Genomic DNA, 13,911 nt, shown 5'->3' with positions numbered 1-13,911 from the left:
CGTCAGAAGAATCCCCTGTAGTCGCCAAAACTTCCTGGGGTTCTGTAACATAATGATCAAGCTCACAGGCTTCATGATCAGCAGGCCTCCTCAATGGAGATGCAGTATTACTGAGCAATTCAAGCCAGCATTCTTTGCAAAACTTTTTTCCAGGCAAGGCAGGACTGTAGCAGCCAAAACATTCAGAAGCATCCTGATGCTTCCTCTTTGCCTTCTGTTTTAGTCTCTGACCATCCTCAGGCAAGCTAATAAAAAACACTGGAAACAAAAACACAAGAAAAAAAATAAAAATCCTTGGTCCTACCTAGCATGGAGGGCAGAAGCATGTGGGGCTGTGGAATCCATAGCAGCTGAAAAAAGATCATACGAAAGGTGAGCAGCAGCTGTAAGAAAAAAAGAGTGTTAATGCCTACACACTCCCAGTCTAGCCGGTACACGAGAGGAGGGAGAAGAGCAGACGCAAGATGAGCACGGCAACCTAGCGCACGCTGCACAGAAGAAGAGGCACCACCTCCAAAATGGCTACTGTCTCCAGCAAAAACTACCTGGAAGAACTGAAACCTGCGAACTGCACAAGCGAGGGCAGCAGCAGCGTCCCCGGGATAGTGTCTCTACTCCTTCACCCAGGTCCGGACTGAGAATTAAAATAGGCCCTGGCATTTTAGATACACAGAGGCCCAATCAGCCCACATAGAGGCCCAAACAACCCCCACCAGCCCACTAAATACTGACTTTCTATTGGACCTTATAGCAGCCCCTCTGGCATTTGCCAGAACCCACAGATTGCCAGTCCGGGCCTGCCTTCACCCCCGGCTAGCCAGTGGAAGCTCAACTGAGGAAAAAAAGACGGTAAGGCAAGGCTATACAGATGTGTGTGTCATGGGCAGTCTTACAAACCACCCCCCTGACACTGCCCGCATCGCTAGGACGAGACCAGAAAACTTTTACAATGAATGTGGAAATCTCTCCTAAAGTCATCTCCCCACATTTACACGGCATGGAGGAAGACTCGCAGTGCTCTGCCCAGTCCGTCTACCCATTATTACCTAACGGGTCTGGAGCTCCCAGCCAGGTAAGACCACCTCTGGTCTGAAAAACCGGAAAAAGGTGTGGGTTAGATCTTCCAGTCCTCTTTTAAAGTTTTGCTTGGGTAAGTTCCTTCTGGTCTGGGGGCGGGGCAGGGGGCTACCCCCGATTGTTAATGCTGATATGGTGTGGCCAGGAAAGCAGAACTTAAGAGATAGCCTTTAGTCTACATCTTATCTGCTCATGTATGGGGCACTCGGCTTGGCCTACCTGACCAATATCTGGCTAAAAAACAGGCAGATATTGATCAGACAGGTTTAAAAATCTTGTTGGGAGATGAGCACATTGATTCATTGATGCAGTCCTCATTCCAATGGCCTGTATGCCTGTCCTTGTGATCTGCCCAATATTGTCAACCTCAAGGTGGGCATATTGGAGAAGATACTGTATGCTTGTGTGGCAACCTTGATGGTCAGCTTTACTGTATCTAATAATGTAGCAACAAATCAGACTGCGGAACTGCCTAAGTCATCATGAGATCCATTCCAAAAATATTGTAATTCACCTAGAGTAGTGTTTTAAACATACAATCCTGACTTCCTATTCAATAATGAACTTTTATTATTCCCTTTGTTATTAAAGGAGAAGGAATGTCATTTTTACTTTGGGTGCCAAAAGTTAGGCACACCCAAGTGATCGCATTTACTTACCTGACATCCCATTCAGAAGAAAACTGCACCGCCCCAGGGTTCTTCCAGCAACCACCACAGAACGATCGTCTTCCTGCTTCTTCTTTTTTCAAATTTCCCAGGGCAGACACATGCGCAATAGAATGAAATAACTGGCTTTTTATATTAAAGTTCAGCTTTTCACTCTACTGTGCATGCACAGCCACAAGATGAAGCAGGAAGATGATCTCTGGTTTAAGGAATAATAAGCTTAAGGAAAAAGCTGAACATATTTTACAGTAATTAAAGGGATATTTTGCTGGGAGTGCTGCTGATGAGTCATTCATTGCTAGGACTGAAAAATTAGCTGTGTGCCTTTTAATTCCTGAAGGAAAAAAAGATTATGTGCAGTTGTAATTGTTAAATAGGTGGTTAAGTAGGTTAACTATCCTACTGCTCTTTCCCATGAACCTAAATTACGTGTTGGCCAACTAGGGTTTAAAGGGAATCTCTTCTTCTTCTTCTTTTTTTTTTTTTTTTAATTTAACCTTTTTTTTTTTGCATAATAAAAGAGAATATAATTCAGAGCAACTTTACAGTTTACTTAAAATTTTTTGTTAATTTCAGGTAAATTGCAGTTAAGGTAGTTTGTCTTTCCATGGCAATTCTCTTCTGAGTCTGTCAGACCAGCGGTCCCCAAACTTTTTGTGTAGAGCGGGAGGGTGTTGGCGTCCAATATGGTGCGCCACTGTCCAATTCAGCGCACCACGTTAATTGGTCGCTAGGCTAGGTGGCCCAGTTCTAGACTGTCTGGGCCTGTCGGTTGGGGACCCCTGTGTCAGACTACAGAAACAAAGTGTCAGATTCTGATCATACAACATGTAAGGCATTGTGACAACTGAAGTTGAACTGAATGGTAAGAGTAGTCAGGAAGAGGAGGAAATTGTAGGGCAGAGACAGCAACTTTTTAATAGAAATTACAGTTACAAGAACATCTAAAATTTTTATTAATGTATATTGGAAAGTTGATTAGAATTGCATGTCCATTCACTTATTATGCAGAAGCTTTTTTTCATTCTTTGGTAGACATAACTTTAAAAGACTAACTATCATAAGAACTAATAATATAAGCACTAACTCATGCAAATAAGAAACTTTCTAAAAAAAAACAAATTAAACATGCTGTACCATTTCTGATATAATCATGTAATACTTCAAATCCCCTTCTCTCAAAATTCTCTACATACAGTAACTTTTTTTTGGTACACCATTACCTCTAATACATCTATCTTCCGATATTTCTTTTATAAGAACTGACTCTGACACAAAACCTTCATGTAAAGAGACAGACTGATGAGAGGGAAACTGATATTTAATTTGGTTATTTCAGAAACAGTACAGAATTATTCATTGTTTGTATATACTAAAGGATTCTCATACATTACATTTTGTATTCATGATTCACCTCCAATATCAGGGAACCAATAATCACCTTCTTGGTAACATGTATTGCTAGTAATATTGAAGAGGAGTAATGGGAAAAATACTGCACTGCCATGAATAGAAATGGATATGTGCCCCCCACCCCCAATTACAGGGATAAAAGCCATCCTTTTCCAGCTCTAGTTGTATTTCTAACTTGTAAGTGGAACTTGAGCTGCACATTCTATCCTAAAGCAGACTATGATGGACAATCTACCCTAAGTATCACTATGGCTGGGGTTAGATGCTCCAGTCTAGACAGACAGATTCTTAATATGCCTGAAAACAGTTGACAGTCCTTCTTATTTATAAGCACATGAACAGTGACTTAGGTGCAAAGACATGGGAAACTACATGGATACTAGGAGTCCTTGATTAGGTTCTCCTTTTGTTATCTTACCCATTTGTCAAAAGCTGAGATACTTATATGAGACTAGTAACTAATATACTAGAAACAGTAATGAGAAATACAAAACATATAAAGGCTAAAATGTTTCTTTAGCAAACCACACCAAATACAGGTATGGAATGTCTGGGCATTGGGCCGAAACACACATCACAAGCTCACATCTTTAAAAAAGACACTGATTTCATTAATTTTTAGCTTTGGACACAGCAAAAAAGTCACAGACACGCATGAATATGTCATATGTATCAGTGTACCATAGCTGTAAACTGCTGAAATTCTAACAAAGAAAAGATATCTGGTGTTCATGACTTGTGATTGGATTACTGCTGATGTGTATACATTTATAATACACTAAAGCCATGAATATCCTGTAAATTATATCCTTATAAACGGTGAGTAATGATGTCATCAGTTATAAACAGTGAGTTCTGATGTCATTTCTGTCACATGACTCACTGAAATTTGTGTATTATAATAAATAAAGTACCCCCAGTTGCAAAATATGAGGAAATTAGAAGTTACCGAGGAGTTCCATGACCTGTATAAAAAACACTCGGCCTTCGGCCTCGTGTTTTTATACGGTCATGAAACTCCTCGGTAACTTCTAATATCCTTATATTTTACAAGAGGGGGTACTTTATTCACTATATAATTCAGGGTATTTAATATTCGTATTTGCCAATGAGGTTATTTACATAAAATACAACATTGCATATCATCCCTTGGATTTGAGCTACAGTAATACTGTTTTTTTTGATATCATGGTTTGAAATATCCATGCAGAATACTGAAGGTGTGGAGTGAAACAGCAGAACCCTGTTCACAATCATGTGACATAAACAATTTATAGGTAAGGAACTAAAAATTTTCCACAAAGCAAGGTATATCAAAATCACAATCTACTTCTACAGCAAAGTTTGCTTTACCAGTCCCTTGACTAAAGTTTGCTGTGGGTTTTTAGACCTGTTGAAACTCTGCCCCCTTTAATGCATTAACCCAAATGTTAGGAATTCACTGGGAAATATGTTATAAGTGAGGTAACTGTAATCCAGGAATTGTTTAAAAAAAAATAATATATAACCATGCCCTCACTTTATGCTCCACAAAACATGTATAAATATGTCCAAAACGGGCTTTCGAAATGAAGAAATATTTTGGCAGCTTTTAGGTACCGATGGTTTTCTTCTCTTTAAAAGCCCGTAGGGTAAAACGATGAAGCTTGCCGAGGTTTTTTACGCACGAAACTCCACATGATTAGTAAATTCACTTGAGATTACCTTAAAGATTGCTTGTGCAGAAAGGCAGGGGCAATCTTAAATTGGCCCCTTTACATATAGACAGAGGGGAGCTCATACACCGTTGCATGCTGTACATGAGTGGAAAATGGCTTAGGTAGCCAGGAGGTATTTTATAGCAAAAGCCCCCACCTTTCAGATTTACAGTATATATTCATAGTTTTCCAGATTACCTGAACTGATTATCCAATTGACTTTTAGTATTCCCATGACAAGATGCATAATAATGACTGAGAAATCATAGTATTATATACTGTAGTAATACACAGTGGCATATTGCAGATTTCAAAACATATTTTTGCATTCCATTGCAATACATGACTTGTCACCCCCATAAAAGGGAGTGCCTACATTAGAAATCTATTCAATCTGACACAAGGATTTAAAGTGTTTTTAAATAAATACATGAAAAATGGGCCGTTTTCGTGCTATATGTTCTCAATCTCTGGAAACATTTTCATGTTCTATTGATAAATCCACTGGGATTTAGAGTAGCTTCTTTACCATTTCCAAGCTTATTTCTAGACCACAAAGAAAACTGCTGTCTTGCTGTGTTTCTAATAGAGTGTGAGAGGCTTAACATGACAGAACGAGAAACAAACTCTTTGGGGACAAGAAACTGACTTAAGGATTCCAGAGGGAAATAATTTGGGAAAATAATTAATGTCCCTTATAACAGAACAAGGGCATGTATGAGAACATGCTTCTGACAAAACTGGGTAACCAAATGTTGCTATAGAAACAAATGCATAGTTGTTTTAAAATACTGTATATAATTATAGAAAATTGGATTTAGGGAAATTTTGTGGAGGAGAGTATCCCTTTAAATAAGAGGGTGTTAAATATATATTACTCTCACTGATGTTTTTGAGGAAGCAGAGGGGCATTTGAATTCAGGAACAATACTTTTGCCATCATTAATTGTAAATAAGTGAACTCACATAAGGATTTTTTGTAAATCTTGAAGAGCAAACTGAGACTCATATTTCAAAATGGTGTAACTTGTGCACTTCCAAAAGGTGTTGCTTCTGGGTTAGTTGATAATCTAGTTCCAATAAATAAAACTAGAACTTTGATTAAATCTACACTGTTCTATGCCAACAACAAAAAATATTTAATGGATGAGCCTTGTGTTCCTGACTGTGTATTCGTAGGTCAGCCTTGGGAAACACCCAGTAATTAAATTGACAAAGCCAGAGGCTGTCCACAGAAGTTTAAGGAACCATGGGTAGATGTTTGTTCTGTAGTTACCTCTTCTGTTGAGCCTCTGGATCCCCTTTTTATGTGTCAACATATTTTGCTGGTTTTGTAGATTGTTATGATATATATATATATATATATATATATATATATATATATATATATATATATATATATATATATATAATATTCAATTTCATTGTTATACATGTGGCTCATTTACTGGTGGGACGGTACAAATTGCAAAAAGGGTTGCAAAGGGCCATGTTTTTTTTGGACACTGTCCAGTGGGTTGTGCTCTTAGACACAGGTCTTTGTGCTCTAGAATAGGGTATAGAGACCTGCAATATTCATATGAATACAGCAACGAGTGCAAACTAGGGGCCACAAATAGGTCTTTCCTTTTGGACAGCAACTAGATTGCTTGGCATTCAGATGCAAGTCAGGGAGTGCCAACAGATGCAAGATGCTTTGAATCTAAAAAGTGATGCATTCTACATTCTGGAATTTTTAATCTGTTGTAAGACAGTAAAAAACAGTGCTCAATGGATGCATCAGGCTCGTGCATTTGCACCTGCGGATCTCAAATTAACCCTGAATATTTTTACTGCTTACAGATTTTTGTGTCCATTTGACAAAAATATACTATGTATAACAAAGACTTGACCTAAATGTTTGTTAAAAGGCAACTGTTGAATGTTTTTGTTGTGTAAATGAAATAAAAATGTAAAAAGAACAATGTTCAATCTGCAGTCTTCCAGCTGTTGTACTACAGCTACCAACATTCCTCAAAAGCTGATAGGATATTGTTGGATTATTTTATAAAATAAACGCAGGTGCACAAGCCTTGGGTCAGCACCATTCAGATCAATGGGAGCTATCAGCTGGTAAGAGGGTAATAGGATGATTTAGAGCTTATTAAATAAACCCCTTAGCAGGTTATGCAAATGTATATTTCAATTTAACCTTCTTTATTCCAGAGAAGATAGCGCCATGAGACAGGTCTTTCTTGATGTATCTGCTGCTGCTGAAACCAATTATTTGGTAAAATATTGAATTGCAGTTGATTTGCTTACTGCTTGGAAATTAACTGCATCCCATTGCAGAAATGTGCTCTGCAGATGTTATGCCAAGGAAGGTGTTAATATTGGATAATCCCGTCACTGGGCTCAGTATGGATGCTGACAGAGTAACCACAATAGCAACTGTTGTAGTGGCTAGTCATGTGCTTTCCCCCCCCCCCCCCGAGACTTACTTTGCATAATTGGAATTAAAGTATAGCATGTATTTGTGTTATAGCAATAAGGCCTAGTTGGGTAAGCTTCTAAAAGGCAGTGAACTGTAGGTACAATGTAAGGTTCAAACAGAAAATTCAGGGTGGGTCTTATTGTGTCTTTTCATGCAACCTTAAAAAAAATCCTCATTCCCTTTCTATCAGGCTCATCACAATGGAAATCTCAGTGTTGTAACACACCCAGTGCCATCACAGATATACACCCCCTGTTAGCACTTGGCTCTTAATCCACATGTTAATGCAGAATTGTTCTGTTCACTGCCTTCAAATGCATAACCATGCTTTTTCATTCTAATCCAGTATACCATACTGCAACTATGTGTTCACAGAGGTACAGTATATATCATATGCTTCCTTAAATATTCACAGAACTAAGTGGAAAAGTATGGTGTTTTTATTTTTATGTAGGGTAGATGGAGAGAGTCGGGAATATAAAAAGAGCTGCCATAAACTGGGGGAAGGGTACATTTCAATAAATCAATAGCATCTCAATGCAAATTAGGAATAAAGAGTTTAAAAAGCCACTGGTAATTAAAAACCCAAATGATAGCCAACACAGAAGTGCCAAAACATCCATAGTAGAGGCCCACAGGTCCTGAGGCCCCGCTTGACAAGGGCTTCTTCTGAAAATATGTTGCTAAAGGACCTGCAATGTTTAACAATGTTATATCCATCTGGGTGTCAAACCTGCACCCTCTGTAGCTGAAACCTGGTGGCTGTAGTCCAGCAACATCTCAATAATAGCAACATCTGTGGTAAAATAGATTGGGGTTCAGTTACTTCAGTGTGGCCCCCACATATTATCTCCAGATTTAATATAATTTCCTAGTATTGGGATAAACTCTTGTGTGTCGGTAGTCAACACCCACAAGCAAAAGTAAGACATAAAAAATGGAAATATCTCAAAATTTATTAGCAACCCACTCCCTATTCTGTAGTCAGTCATTGACCTTTATTGCTTTTAATGCACAAGCATTGGGGCAACAAGGTGCACAGTGTGATGATGTATGAGAGGCACAAATTGTCATTTTGTACGTCTCCTTAATGCAGCCAAGAAATGGCCTCGTGGACACTCAATTCACTGTTGGACACTTAATGCTTTCTGTGCAAAGCGGCATTGTTAAGCGTGAGTGCAAGAGCTTTGCTGGTAAACAAACATGCACATATTTTAGGGGGGAGAGAGGGGATATGGGAATTTATTATTAAGTTTCTATGCAAATGTTATTGCTGCAGTACTTTTATAGAAGTCCCCCGTGTGAGTTGAAAATGTGTTTTTCTAAAATGCATACACCATTTGAACTCTTAACACCCTGTAGAAAACATTGTGCGTTTGCAAGAATGAATATAGTGACATGGAATTGCATCAACTATTTACTGAATGCCTTCATCCATAATGTCCCTCTCAGAAAACTCATTGAAGAGAATACATTATAACTGGTTGGCTCCCCAAATTTATGGGACTGAGCACAGCTCAAAGAATATTGTTTTACTGCTCACTACCTGTTATGTGCTCTGTGTTTTGAAGACTAGATGCACGCTGTAACGCTGTCAGGCTCTGTGTGTTTCACTCTCAGCTTGCTTCCTATTATGTTCAGTGACTGCATGCTATGGAACACAGTGGGTGTGCTGAGTGATGGGGTGTATACTGTGTATTGTTAACCCTTGTGCCTCCCTAACAGGCACAGCGAACACTGGCTTCAGTCTTGCAGGCTGGATATGCTGATAACAATTGGAAAAAGTTTTACTAGTCAGCATCACCTAACCCAAAAAGGCCATTATATATATATATATATATATATATATATATATATATATATATATATATATATATATATATATATATATATATATATATATATATATATATATATATATATATGTGTGTATTGGACCCGCACGCTTCCCAAATTCTCCTTATGGTTGCTGGTTGGCCAAATTTTCATATAGGATTATTCAAGAAGGACCAGTGCTGGTCCCTCTTAATTAATCCTATATATATATATATATATATATATATATATATATATATATATATATATATATATATATATATATATATATATATATATATATATATATATATATATATATATATATATATATATATATACTGTGTATATATATATTAAACAAGAAATAGGACCATCATCAGATTAGATGTCATTTAAAATAGTAAAATCAGGTTTAAATTCCCTTTACTCTGATGCCAGTCCCAACAGGCTGCATTATTTGTTCATGCCAACGCAAGTGAAAGCATAAAAAAGCCCCAGAAATGCTACACTGAGTTTGGACCCTTATGCTGGAAGTAACTGCATTGCATTATTAAACAACCCACATTTTCTATTGTACATTTGGGGACTGATATTGAAACTGAAGACTATTTGTTTTCATAACATTGTATAGAACATGACATATTTTAGACTGTAAGCTGTTATGAACAAGGCCCTCTTTACCTCCTGTTATATTGTATACAGTATAACCTGTGCATTTCATGTATACATCCTTCTATTGTACAGCACTGCAGAATATGTTGGTGCTTTAAAAACACGTTATTATTAATAATAATAATAATAATAATAATAATAATAAATGACTTACCTCCTGTATCAGCTGTGCAGCAGTGGTATTGGATGCCTGAGTCCAAAGGCAAGAATGATTCTGCTCAGTTAGGGTCTTGTAAACCTGAGATGGGGGGATGCGGCATGCAGCACACAGCCCAGCAGCAATACACCTTGTTACTACACTGCTGCTACTGTCGGCTTGTTTAAAAAAGCCAGCTCTCTAAAGGGCGACACCCTTCTTTTGGGTCACTGAGCTTTCTCTGGGAACACAGCTAGTATTGAGCCGTGCAGATAACGATGCAGGGGGAACCCTTGCCTTTACAAGACAAAAACCTACTCCACCGCCTGATAAAGGACATGCAGCATTATCAGCCTGCATTCCATCTTCTCAGATCAGCTCATAGGAGCAGCAATCAGCAGCTCGTCAAAATGGGAGCTTGAAGGCATTCTCAGCTTTAGTAATTATCAGCGAGCACTGCTGCTTCCTACGCTACCTTTCAATAGATTTTTTTTTTTTAATCAGGAATATAGAACGGCACAATACAGCACACTGCTCTCCATGAGCAAAATGGCTGGTCCTTTCAGCAGGGCTGCAGATATCTCATTGGGTTGCTCTGGCTTTTGGTAGCTATAGCAACAGCCAACAGACAGGCTTACACAGCAAGCATGGCTGACCATGTGCAGGTCAGCAGCACCGAATGCTAATTTACTTCAACTACACTGTGTTTTACCAGTGTTTCTTGACTTTTTAATTACTGTATTTACACATACCTGCTAAATATTACCAGGCTGTATTCCTTTGTTATTTACAATCTGATTAACATTTTACTTCCACATAAAGCCACATATATGGAACACGGTGGAGCACTCACCAAACAAAAAAAACAACAAGCCGGGGTACAGGTAAAATGTGCTTGTCTCCAACTGTCCCGTTTTTCACAGGACAGTCCCTATTTTGACAGCTCAACCTACAGTCCCAAATTGTTACTATAATGTCCTGAGTTTCTGTTTGATCTCCTGCACTAAACAGCCAGAAAAAGATACAATGTTTCTGAAATGTAATTAAATAAGAGACTTTTGGCAGAGAGCCCAGAATACTTGGCAGCTGCACATAGATATGTTTGTAAAAATTTAAGATAAGCAAATAGTAATGATTTAAGATAAGCAGCTCTTTCGCGGAAACTGACTTGCAGTTTGAAGGGCAATTCATCTTCATTAGCAAAATTGTAATAACACATAAATCCTGACCCTAAAACCCAGAAAATGTGTTAAAATTTTCCATAACCTGCCAAGTTTTGTAAAATTGATGGGGTACTTAGGGGGTGTGACCAAAAAAACAGTCATGGTCAAAACATTTTTGATGCACTTAGAACAGCAGACTTATTCACCCCTCTTTCTATTTTTCTATAAATGTTGGGAGGTATAAATGTGTAGAAAGCAACATAAAGTACCGCACTCAATAGGTTCAGTTAAAGTAACTGATTTATATATTTTTTGACAGTGTATTTACTATGACTGCTGTAGTTCTGGACCATAGAAATCAGTGAGTGGAATATGAAGTCAAGTGTCCAGATATGGCAGCTGCTAACCCTACTGCACTACCCTACCTTATATGATCAGGTAAAGAGAATTAGTATTCGAGAGTTTGTGTGTTGGGTGGTGCAGTTGGAGAGGGGCCACTGAAAAGACCCAAAAATATGTAGGGTCTCCCAAAGCTGGCCATACATTACCAGTTAAACTCATTTGGCAAGGTCATCAAATGGGTCTTCACCAATTTGGCATCCACATGTTGGTTCTAAACATGGCTGGCAATACCAATACAAGAGCCATAGTGGCAATTTTTCCCCATACCAAATGAATGGACACAGACAATGCTTGGGAAGTAATAAGGCCATAGCTTTATTTAATTTTAATCACAACTTTATTCAATATGCCAACTGCTTCCAATGGAGGGCAGAAGGAACAAAATATTAATTTAGAACAGGAGTCATAAACCACTGGAGTTAAACCGAAGCTGTAGGCTACCAGTGATCCAGTGACTAAACTCAGCAAGTTATGAATCCAACAAATACAGACCTGGACATGTTCCAAAAACTGCCACCAGACTGCACTGCCTTAGCAGGCAGGATGCTTCAACATGGACAGGACTTTCTCTATTCCATTTTGGAAATCCATGTTAAGAATGTCCTGGTTCAAATGTACCCTATCTTTCATAAGAATTGGTGTTTTATTCTTATCCATGTGTCTAATTGCTACACCCCAATCCTTTGGATGAATGCAAAAACCGAAATATTTAACTTTATTCTGCATCTTTTTATTGCTTTGGGGTACCTGGCACCTTTCAATATTGTCCTCCACTTTGGACAAAATAATAATAAAACCTTGAATCAAAGCCATGTTATGTGTAAAATTCTGTTTTATATGTTGAATGAGTTCTACATTCACCAGTAAACCCCCGATTCTCTAAAGAATCGTTAATGAAAGAATGGTAACAACAGTGAGGCAGCAAAATGCGATGGGTGCTGATTCACTCGGCATCCCCAGGCAGCAACTGGCGACGCTAATTTGTGGGGATGTAGAGTGAATCTGTGCCTATTGCTTGTTATTACCTATCTGCTATTAGAATTCTTAAATTTTGAGTTTATTGGTAGTAAAGTGTTACTGAAAAATTTCTTTATAAACAACATTTTTTGTGAAAATGTTCTCCTGTCCTTGAATGAGTTCTCCCTGGTGAGCTGTACTTAAAATCTTGACTTTAACATCAGATGAATGCTGCACTCTTGAAAATGCAACATAAAGTTGACCATGACCAAACACAGGCTCAGATAGGTAAATGCCGACTTTATCCAATGTTTGTCCTTGTGATTTGTTGATTGTCATGGCAAATGCAGCCTTAATGGGGAATTGTCGTCGTTTAAGTTTAAAAGGTAATTCCTGGTCAGAACTGGTAAGGTCAATTCTGGGAATCAAAACAGTATCACCGCTATGGGATCCTGTAAGCACTTCTGCCTTGATAACATTTTGTCTCATGCTCTTCACAACCAACCGTGTACCGTTACATAAACCTTGCTTAGTGTTAGGGTAGGGGCACACGGCGCGATTTCGCCGCGATTCTGCGCTGGGCGAGTTGTCGCTGCGTTTTTTAAGCCGAAATAGCTTTGCTAACTTTGGCGCTGGCGTCAATGCAAATCGCGGCGAAATCGCTGCGCTAATTCACACGCGGCGATTCTTTTTCTACTGTCGCCCGGAAACGCTCAGCGAGGCAACTTCGGACGACAATAGAAAACGAATCGCCGCGTGTGAATTAGCGCAGCGATTTTGCCGCGATTTGCATTGACGCCAGCGCCAAAGTTAGCAAAGCTATTTCGGCTTAAAAAACGCAGCGACAACTCGCTTAGCGCAGAATCGCGGCGAAATCGCGCCGTGTGCCCCTACCCTTAAGGTTTCTTAACAGCATGACTATTGTTCCTACTTTGAGTATAAGATTGTGTTGTGGTAATCCAGCATTGTTGATAGTGTTTAAATATTCTAATGGGAAGTTAAGTTTCTCACTTTCGTCTTCAGAATCAATACAGTCAGTACTCAGAAAGACACAGCTTTGTCCAGGAAGTAATGCAATCACTTGGTTGTTTATCATGTCAACATCAATATTTTTTGGAGATAATATAGCCCGTTTTGCTAAAAATGGCCACCCACGCAGGTACGCAACCGGTTCCCCTCCTAGAGTGACGCTAGCGCCGCCATTAGACAAACTTGCAAAGGAGCAGCAAGATGGCCGACGCTTATACAGACTTTAGTGGGCGGATGACAAACTCGCAGAGGAGTAGCAAGATGGCCGACGCTTATACAGACTTTAGTGGGCGGATTTGGCAGTGGGCGGATGACAAAGTCGCAGAGGAGTAGCAAGATGGCCGACGCTTATACAGACTTTCGTGCAGGTACGCAACCGGTTCCCCTCCTAGAGTGACGCTAGCGC

At 39.0% G+C, this 13,911-nt stretch overlaps 1 protein-coding gene across 9 annotated transcripts in view; it reads right to left on the bottom strand.

Annotated features, from left to right (window-relative positions):
• The window catches only part of LOC108698663 (sorbin and SH3 domain-containing protein 2), a 164,802-nt gene extending 154,305 nt beyond the window's left edge, over positions 1-10,497 (bottom strand). For 2 of the 9 annotated variants that reach the window (XM_041589047.1, XM_041589052.1), the window contains exon 1: positions 9,973-10,489. The gene's annotated coding sequence lies outside the window, so the exon portion shown is untranslated. Of the gene's footprint in view, positions 1-9,972 lie in introns of all 9 variants that reach the window. The other 7 variants (XM_041589049.1, XM_041589048.1, XM_018230372.2 and 4 more) reach the window with 5 other exon arrangements.
• Positions 10,498-13,911: the final 3,414 nt, after the last annotated feature.

The sequence above is a fragment of the Xenopus laevis genome, chromosome 1L (genome assembly GCF_017654675.1).
Source record: "Xenopus laevis strain J_2021 chromosome 1L, Xenopus_laevis_v10.1, whole genome shotgun sequence".
Lineage (NCBI taxonomy): Eukaryota > Metazoa > Chordata > Amphibia > Anura > Pipidae > Xenopus > Xenopus laevis.
This window is presented reverse-complemented; position numbering and strand designations above follow the sequence as displayed.